Consider the following 9803-nt stretch of genomic DNA (forward strand, 5'->3'; position numbering starts at 1 on the left):
TCACTGTTGTTTGGCGGGTCCGGGCTGGGGATTCGAACCCACCACCTTAGGTGTACGTGGCTGGCGCCTTAGCCGGTTGAGCTATAGGTGCTGAGCCAAGACACAGGATTTTCAAGGCTTTGAATAAAAATTATGAAAATTGGGTAGCAGAGTATGAATGCTGTCATCTGAAAAAATTGAGAAAGTTATCCTGTACCTTTTCAATACTCAGCTTCTGAGTAAGATGACCCTCTCTTCTGATGCTTTAGTTGGGTTATTGTAAAACACGATTTTGGTTGCTTAATAATCTTGAAGATACTACCTATATTTTGACTTTTTTTTTAGGTTTTTAAAATTCAGATATCCTAGCATTTTGGGTAAATAGGGTATTGAGATTAGAAATCTTTTGGACAGTTACAAAAAGTTAAAAGTTTTTTTTTTTTTTTGAGACAGAGTCTCAGTATTTCACCTTCAGTAGAGTGCCCGGGTGTCACAGCACACAGCAACGTCTAACTCTTGGGCTTAAGCGATTCTCTTGTCTCAGCCTCCCAAGAAGCTGGGACTACAGATGCCTGCCACAATGCCCAGCTATTTTTGTTGTTGTTGTTGCAGCTGTCATTATTGTTTAGCTGGCCTGTGTGTATGTGGCTGGTGCCATACCCACTGAGCTATGGGCACCACCAAAATGTTAAAATTTTTATAAATTGCTTGCTAACATTCTAAAAAGCATTCATTTAAAAATAAAGTGGGGTTTTATAAACATAAAGTATATGTTTTAATAAGGGGAAAAATAGACTTTCATTAATGATATCTTTTTATTTAAAGTTACTGGAGGGAATATAATATAATAGGATGCACCTGGAGATAATGTATCTGAAACATTTTTCAACTTCAGGTTATTCAAAACTAAATGTGGCCTTTCTTTAGGGTTTTAAGTGATAAATGAAGGGAAACCATTGACTACACTTGGAAAGAAAGCCATAAAAAGTTTCCAAGTATAGTGGACAGATCCTGTTGCTTTAACAGATTTTAAGCTTTCTTTGTTCATCTTCTCTGGCTATCATTTTCTTTGCTGTTAATTTGGTAGGATTACTTAATTGTAGAATTTCACTCTTTATACCAATTTGCCACTAAGTCCAAATTTTGGAGAGTTTGAATGTCTCTTGAACTTAGTAATACTGAGTCAGAGCATTGGGTTCACTTTTAGAATTTGTGAATGTGTAAAGTTTCAAAGGTATTTTGTTTAGCGTAGTAAGAAGCTCAACTGTGATGTGCCATTTGAAGCACTTATGAATGTAGAAAGTAAACATCATCATGGACATACTCTCTTTTTTTTTTCTTTGAGACAGTCTCATTTTGTTACCCTCAGTAGAGTGCCGTGGCTTTGTAGCCTCACAGCAACTTCAAACTCTTGGGCTCAAGAGATTCTCTTGCTTCAGCCTCCAGAGTAGCTGGGACTACAGGTACTTGCCACAGTGCCTGGCTATTTTTTAAAGATGGGGTCTCGCTCTTGCTCAGGCTGGTCTGGAACTGAACTCAAGCAATTCACTGGCCTCGGCCTTCTAGAAAGCTAGGATTAGGGGTGTGAGCACCACACCTGGCCAGGAGACATACGTTTAAAAATATTTGCTAATTTTATTGTAATTACAAACAGGATAGGCTTTGTGAGTATTATTTTATAATCTTCACTATAATCTATGAAGTAGATAATATTATTGCTCCCATTTTCAGTTGGGACAGTTGAGACACAGAGAACTAAGTAACCTGGCCAAGTACACGTATCTGTTAAATGGCAGCTTTTGGACTCCTGAACTTGTACTCATGACCATTAGGTTTACTGCTCGCAATTACATATTTTTATATAGCTGTAATTGAGTCCTCAAGTGTGGAGGATAAACTTATGGATCACAAAGTACAAGTGAGCTTTTGCAGTGGTGATACAATTGCAGTTTCAACTCTGTTCTCTTTTGTCCTGATCTGTTACTTCTTGGTCTCCCAAGGGCATCTTGGGAGGTTTCTGACAGTGCTAAGTTACACTGTGTCATAGGGGATTTATTGTTAACTGTTTTAGTTTAGGCATTCTTTTGTCTTTAGGTAGGCATTTCTTTTCTTTTCCTTTTCCTTTTTTTTTTTTTTTTTGAGACAAGAGTCTTACTATGTCACCCTCAGTAGAGTGCTATAGAATCATAGCTCACAGCAACCTCAAACTCTTGGGTTTAAGCAGTTCTCTTTCCTCAACCTCCCAAGTAACTGGGACTTAACACACGCTGCCACAACGCCCAGCTATTTTTTTTTTTTTTTTGGTTGTAATTGTCATAATTGTTTGGCAGGCCCTGGCTGGGTTCGAACCCACCAGCTCCACTGTATTGGTGCCGTAGCCACTGAGCTACAGGCACCAAGGCTAGGTAGGCATTTCTTTTAACTGTGGTTTTTATCTTTCGAAATCTTTGTAATCTAGGCTGACATATTTGCTTTTTAAAATGTTTCAAGAGGCTTAGCAACCATGCTCAGTGGTTAGAGTGCCAGCCATATACAGCCAGGGGCTACTAAACAACAATTAAAACAACAGCGACAACAAAAATATAGCCAGGTGTGGTGGCGGGCACCTGTAGTCCCAGCTACTTGGGAGACTGAGGCAAGAGAATCGCTAAAGTCCAAGAGTTTGAGGTTGCTGTGAGCTGTGATGCCATGGCACTCTACTGAGGGCGACATAGTAAGACTCTGTCTCAAAAAATAAAGAAAAGAAAAAAGGCTGTGTGTGTGTGTATAGCTCTCACTCTTTCCCTCAATCTGTGCTTATGTGTGCGAAGAAAAAAAAAAAGAATCTGAACTCAGTGTCTGAATTGAGACATTACCTCTGCCAGTATTTACCAAGTTAAGAGATACTTGTTCACAGAATTTAGTGTTACACAAATGGTGGAAAATGTAAACTTAAGATACAGGTGCATTCAACATTTTGCATTATAGCGCCCTTAAAGAAAGTTTTGTTTGTATAGTGATGTAAAGCTGTAAAAAGCCATTAAGATACAGTGGTTAGCATTTTATGTTTGCGCATCTATTATTGAATGATGCAGCTGTATGCCAGTGAGAAAATGTTCTTTGATATGTGTACCTGCAGAAGAGTGAAGATTCTTGTTCCAGGTGTCGTCTGCATTAGATTTCTCATAATAGATTAGTGAGTGATAAGGTGGAGAGAGAAATAAGAAATATTATCTTAAAGGTCATAATCAAAATGTGGAAATTTCCCAAGAACTTTCTATAATCTGTACTATAAGTAGTTAAAATGGTAAATAGCAACAAACAAGCCATGTGTAATTTCTGTGTGGTATGCTTGTAGGCTTCCTCTTTGTGTTTCATGTATGATACCAGGATGCACCTGTTGGGAAATTCTTAGTTGATACCATTAAGTGAGCAGGTTCATAGTTTTAAGATATTTAGGTCACAGAAACAGTGTATCTTCTATGTGCTACTATGTAATAGAGTTGGCATTCTAATGCAGGCATGCCAGAGATGACATATGAGCAAGTGTTCTATTCTTTGTTTCCTGGGTTACTTTCCTGTCATCTGGAAGAAATGCCACAAGCAATGAAAATTAATGTCAGCTTGGCTTACTTGGGATACTGAAACTTATGCAAAATCATTACTGTTCCCATTTCCATGGGATGATAGGTGGAAAGGATTGGAAACAAGGCTTACCAATTTCAAAATACTGATGCTGAATTGATGTGATTATTAGCAAATGCAAAATGATTTTTTTTTTGGAGACAGTCTTGCTTTGTCACTCTCAAGAAAGTGCCCTGGCATTATAGTTCATAGCAACCTCAAACTCTTGGGCTCAAGTGATTGATTCTCTTGCCTTAGCCTCCCGAGTAGCTGGGACTGTAGGTGCCTGGCTGGTTTTAGAGACTGGGTCTTGCTCTTGCTCAAGTTGGTCTGGAACTGGTGAGCTCAGGCAATCTACCCTCAGCCTCCCAGAGTGCTAGGATTACAGGCATGAGCCACTGGGCCCGTCCCCCAAATGATATTGTTATTGGTTAATATGCTCTAAGGCAGCGGCATTAGGAAGGTTGAGAACCACTGCTCTGAGGGGATCAAGAGTGACCCAAGTGATGGAACTGGAAAATGTTCTTCTTAGCAAAGTATCACAAGAATGGAAGAAAAAGTATCCAATGTACACAGTCCTATTATGAAACTAATTTATAGTTCTCAAATGAAAGCTACAACCTAATTCTAGCCCAAGAATATGGGGAGGGGGTGGAAGAGGGGAGTGGAGAAGGGCGGATGGGTGGAGGGAGGGTGACTGGAAAGATCACCTGTATGGTCTGTCTAACAAGGGTACAAGTGAATTTTTCTAGAACTAGAGTATAAATGTTTTAACACAGTAACTAAATGACACAAAGTCTCTGTTAACCAGTTTGATGAAAATATTTCAAATTGTATATGAAAACACTTCACTATACCCCATGTTTGCATTAATGTACACAGCTATCATTTAATAAAAAAAAAAAAAAGTGACCCAAGTAAGGTTAGCATAAGAGACATTTCCCTGGAGGTTATTTGAAGGGTAAAGGATATATATTTAAGGCAAAATCACTTAAAAATATGGGACATGCCAATGAATAACATCACAGAGAAGGATATATGTTGTGTTGGGGAGAGATTGGGTTTGAGAACTATGATCATAGTGCTTTGTGATGGTATACTTTTTTTTTTTTTTTTTGAGACAGAATCTCACTATGTTGCCCTCTGTAGAGTGCCGTGGCTCACAGCAACCTCAAACTCTTTTGGGCTTAAGCAATTTTCCTATCTCAGCCTACCAAGTAGCTGGGACTACAGGCGCTCACCACAACACCCAGCTATTTTTTGGCTGTAGTTTTCATCCCTGTTCGGCAGGCCCAGGCAGGGCTCGAACCCACCACTTCTGGTGTATGTGGCTGGTGCCTTAGCCACTTGAGCTATAGGCGCCGAGCCATGTATTTGTTTTTGATATAGGCAGGGGACACCAAGAAGACAGATGTGGACAAATATGCCATTAGGCTGATTATTATTTTAGGGCTATTCTAGTATAGTTAAAGTGATTGAAAAAGTGTTCCTATTGTATTCTTTTCTTCTATGCAAGTTGTACAATTCTCATTGGAGTACTGCAGAGGGATTTTGTATTACATTTTCTAAGGTCTTTAGGATAAGTTATATAACCAAAGCTAAAATTTGTGACTTAAGAATTTTTTTAAACACATATATAATTAGCTATCCTGATAGTGCTGCTTCATAGTTGAGATACATTTCCATGTGGTTTCTATTTAGGTACACAGTAAATTTTTTGAAAAGGACAGTGATGTTATCTTGATATGTTCAAGATTACCATTTTCTGAAAAGGAGTAGCATAAGTACATGAAATCTTGAATTATGGATTTGAAACCCATGTAGAGGGTTTATCTTTGTTTTTGTGACTTACACAGTTTCTGGCATTTTATTAATGAAAATGGATTCTAGCTTCATGTAAATATCCAGTTCTTGAATTCTATTAAAATTCCTTCCTGAAACAATTTGGTACTTTTATTTGTATGTCTGGCATTAATTCTCTTTTCATATTAGCATTGCCATTTAGCATTAAATGAAAGCAGATTCATAGTAATTACCAAAGGAATTACACATGACCACCACAAATAATGAAAGAAGTCATTGATTTGATATTGCAGTGAATACCAGAAGATGTTGTAATGATTTCCCACTTACAAAAAGTGAATTGTCCATTTAACTGTGAAGGTTTGACCTAATGCGCTTAATACATATTGTATTAGTCAGTGCAAGTAGTTAATATGACCAGGCCAAAAGAAGGCATGTGTTGTATGGGCATGCTTACACTAACTGATTTCTTTGAGATTTAAACATACATGTTTAGCATTTTATTTTATTTATTTATTGTTTAGAGACAGTCTCATTTTGTCGCCCTCAGTAGAGTGTTGTGACATCACACTCACAGCAACCTCCAACTCCTGGGCTTAGGCGATTCTCTTGCCTCAGCCTCTGAAGTAGCCGGGACCACAGGCTATATTTAGTATTTTATACTTAATTGAGAAATGTATGGAAGAAAAAGTAGCTAAAGTTACATAAGTTAATAGTATGCTATGTTTTAGTAAGTGCTATAGAATAGTAAGGAATTGAAATTGTTAGGGAGCAAAACAGTTTTCTGTTATTTGCCTTAATTCTTTTTGTGACAGTTTTGAGGTAAGGTTTTGATACACCTGTGTTGTGTGTCCCTCAAACAACCAGAAAGTATCTTTGTAACATTATATTTGCTGTCTCATGTTATGAGATTCCAATTATTTGTTATGTTTGCCATTCTGGTAATTACATTGATTTCAAAGAGGAAGTGCACTTTATCTCAGCATTTCATAAAATTGAAACATAAAATTGATGAGTTTAAAATTATAATAGGTTTAAAATTATAGGTTTAAATAGGTTTAAAATTATAATAGGAAAAAGTCATTGAGTTTTCTGACTGACCTTTTTTTTTTTTTTTTTTTTGAGTCAGAGTCTCACTATGTAGCCCTTGGTAGAGAGCTGTGGCATCTCAGCTCACAGCAACTTCAAACTCCTGGGCTTAAGGCTTAAGTGAATCCCTCCCCTCAGCCTCCCAAGTAGCTGGGACTACAGGTGTCTGCCACAATGCCTGGCTCCTTTTTTTTTGTTGTTGTCATTGTTATTTAGCAGGCCCTGGCTGGATTCAAACCTGCCAGCCCTGGTGCAACCACTGAGCTACAGGTGCCAAGCCCGTTGAGCCCTTCTCACTGACCTTTTAATAGTGATTGTTGGAAAAGTCAGTACCTATCTGTGGTTCACGTAATATTTTCCAAAAGTTAATGAGGAAAAGCTTAATTTTTCATCCTTTTGTGGGTAGTGTTGGTCAAAATCAAGTTGATTTGGTACTCTAGGTCTTGAGTAGAGAAGAAGCTAAAGTTGATGCTTGTGGATTATATGCCATGTGTCAGTAATTTCCCTTGTTACTGTGAGTAAACCTGTAAGATGATAAGGTGTTTTAAAGGAAAGGGCAAAAGTGATTGAAAATATAATTGGTTTATATTGTTTTAAGATATCATCTATACAAGAGATACCAAACGGTATATTTACCTTTAGAGTAGTTTGTAGAATACAGACTAATTTTTGTAAACATTCTTAAACAATATTTAAATAGTAGTTGTACCTAAAAAATGTATACAGGGCTAGGTGCAGTGGGTCGCTCCTGTAATCCTAGCACTCTGGGAGGCTGAGGCAGGTAGATTGCTTGAGCTCATGAGTTGGAGAACAGCCTGAGCAAGAGTCAGAGCCCATCTCTAATAGCCAAGCATTGTGGTTGGCACCTGTGGTCCCAGTTATTTGGAAGGCTGAGGCAAGAGAATCATTTGGCCCAGGAGTTCGAGGTTGCTATGAGCTACACGCCGTGTTACTCTACTGAGGGTGACAAAGTGAGACTCTGTCTCAAAAAAAAATTTTAAAAAGTATGTAAAATAGTTTAAATATGTTTATGGGGAAAGTTGGTTAAGAAGTAGTTTTTTTGGCGGATCTTGGTGGCTTATGCCTGTAATCCTAGCACTCTGGGAGGCCAAGTCAAGAGGATCTCGATCTCTCTCTCTTTTTTAAAAATGTGTTAAAATAATTTAATTGTCCATGTACATTTCTGTCCACATGAACCAGCAGCAATCAAGAATACACACTTTAGGCTCGGCGCCTATAGCTCAACCGGCTAAGGCGCCAGCCACGTACACCTAAGGTAGCGGGTTCGAATCCCCAGCCCGGACCTGCCAAACAACAATGATGGCTGCAACCAAAAACTAGCCGGGCATTGTGGCGGGCGCCTGTGGTCCCAGCTACTTGGGAGGCTGGGACAGGAGACTGGAGGTTGCTGTGAGCTGTAATGCCACGGCACTCTACCCAGGGGGACAGCTTGAGGTTCTGTCTCAAACTTTACAATATTTACCTGCTCTGAGACATTCAAGTCAATTCAGATGGCAAAAGTAGATTTCAATCACTAATGAAATGTTTAAAAAATATATATTAAACAAAAATGCTTTTATAAGTAAAAAATAATCCTTCACAATGCAAAAAATTGCAGATCACTGAAATTTTAACTTTTTGGATGATTTCAGTTCAGTTTTTTGGTTTCAAAATCCAGATAGTAAAAAAAAAAAGAAAGAAAATGTGTAGGCAGAATTTTCTGTTTTTACATTTTTTTTGCTTCGACTACTTGTTACACTGTTTAAAGATGATGACAAAGGTGCTCTTGGATGACTTGTGGCCTTAAGATGTTCAAAAAGTTTATTCCGAGATGGAAATTCACTGTGGCAGGTCATACAGCTGATAAAGACATCACTGTCTGTGGTTCAGCAGGTACTTTTTTTTTTTTTTTTTTTAGACAGAGCCTCAAGCTGTTCCCCTGGGTAGAGTGCTATGGCATTACAGCTCACAGCAACCTCCAACTCCTGGGCTCAAGCGAGTCTCCTGCTTCCGCCTCCCAAGTAGCTGGGACCACAGGCGCCTGCCACAACGCCCGGCTATTTTTTGGTTGCAGCTGTCATTGTTGTTTGGCAGGTCGGGGCTGGGGATTCGAACCCGCCACCTTAGGTATACATGGCTGGCGCCTTAGCCAGTTGAGCCACAGGCGCCGAGCCGTTCAGCAGGTACTTTGACAGTTTTTTTCATATCTTTGGTTTTCTTTCCTTTGGGTTTAGGAATACTTTGAGCTTCACTTTGCATCATCACGTGGTTCAGTGGTCTCCGTGACACCAGCATTTTCTTGGCAACTATTTTCCGATTCTTTGGCATTGTCTTGATTTGAGTTAGGATCTTCTGGCTCAATCTTTACTCTTTCTTCATTTCCATTTTCATTGAAATTGTCATCATAATCCTGTGCTGGCTTCTGCTTCTTTTTCTTCTGCTTTTTAGAAAGCTTTTGTTTTGGTGCATTTTCCATTTCTTCCTCAGAATTGTCATTCAATGGATTTTCGTCAAATTGAGGTCCTGAAAAATTTTCTTCCTCCTCCTCCAACTGTTGTTTTAACAAGGCAACCATTTCCCAATTTTTCTTGGACTTCTCATGATTCTTCATGGCCTTTTCCATCTTGAAAGATTTGTCACATGCAGGGCAGTACAGGTCGTCATAAAGCTCAGCATCTTCAGCCTCATCACTGTCTTTCCCATCCTGTCCATCTTTGAGTTCATGTTCCTCCGTTTCGTTTTCATCCAATACGTTTCCAAACTCCTTTTCGTACTGTGCCTCCATCTCTCGGAGCTCCGTCTCCAAGTCAGCTATAGTCATCCAGCTCTGTTCTCTGTATTGCTCTGCCAGTTTTGCCTGCTTCAGTTTCTGCTGCCGCCTCATCTCCTCGGCCTTCCTCACCTTCTCTGCATTCTGTTCTTCCACAAGTTTCCGATGTGCCTACACTCTTTTATCTCTTTTACTGATGAAAGCCACCAGCTGATGGACTAGGACAAGCTCATTCTTTGCTTTGTCCTGCATCTTTTTGTTTTCTTTCTCCATGGCTCGTTTTTCCCAGCGGTTTGAAGCTTGTCGTGTATCATACTCATCCTTCCAAGTGCAGAAACTCTGCCAATACGCATAGAAAGGATGGACTACTGCATCATAGTCACTCTGGGAGTCTCCAAAAGTTGGGAAATCCTCAATATCCTCCTATAATACAGATTCTAGTTCTTCCTTTACGATACACTGTATAGAAGCCCTTTTCATCATCTCCATAGCCAGAATAACAGGTTACAGTGAAATAGTGAAGCAAATCTAAACTGTCATCTTTTTTTTTTTTTTTTTT

At 39.1% G+C, this 9803-nt stretch overlaps 1 pseudogene; it reads right to left on the reverse strand.

Moving 5' to 3' along the window:
• Nucleotides 1-6983: 6983 nt before the first annotated feature.
• LOC100951018 overlaps nucleotides 6984-9803 on the reverse strand; it is a 3632-nt pseudogene continuing 812 nt past the window's right edge.

This window comes from Otolemur garnettii, unplaced genomic scaffold, assembly GCF_000181295.1.
Source record: "Otolemur garnettii isolate 467f Iridium unplaced genomic scaffold, OtoGar3 scaffold00018, whole genome shotgun sequence".
NCBI classification, from domain to species: domain Eukaryota; kingdom Metazoa; phylum Chordata; class Mammalia; order Primates; family Galagidae; genus Otolemur; species Otolemur garnettii.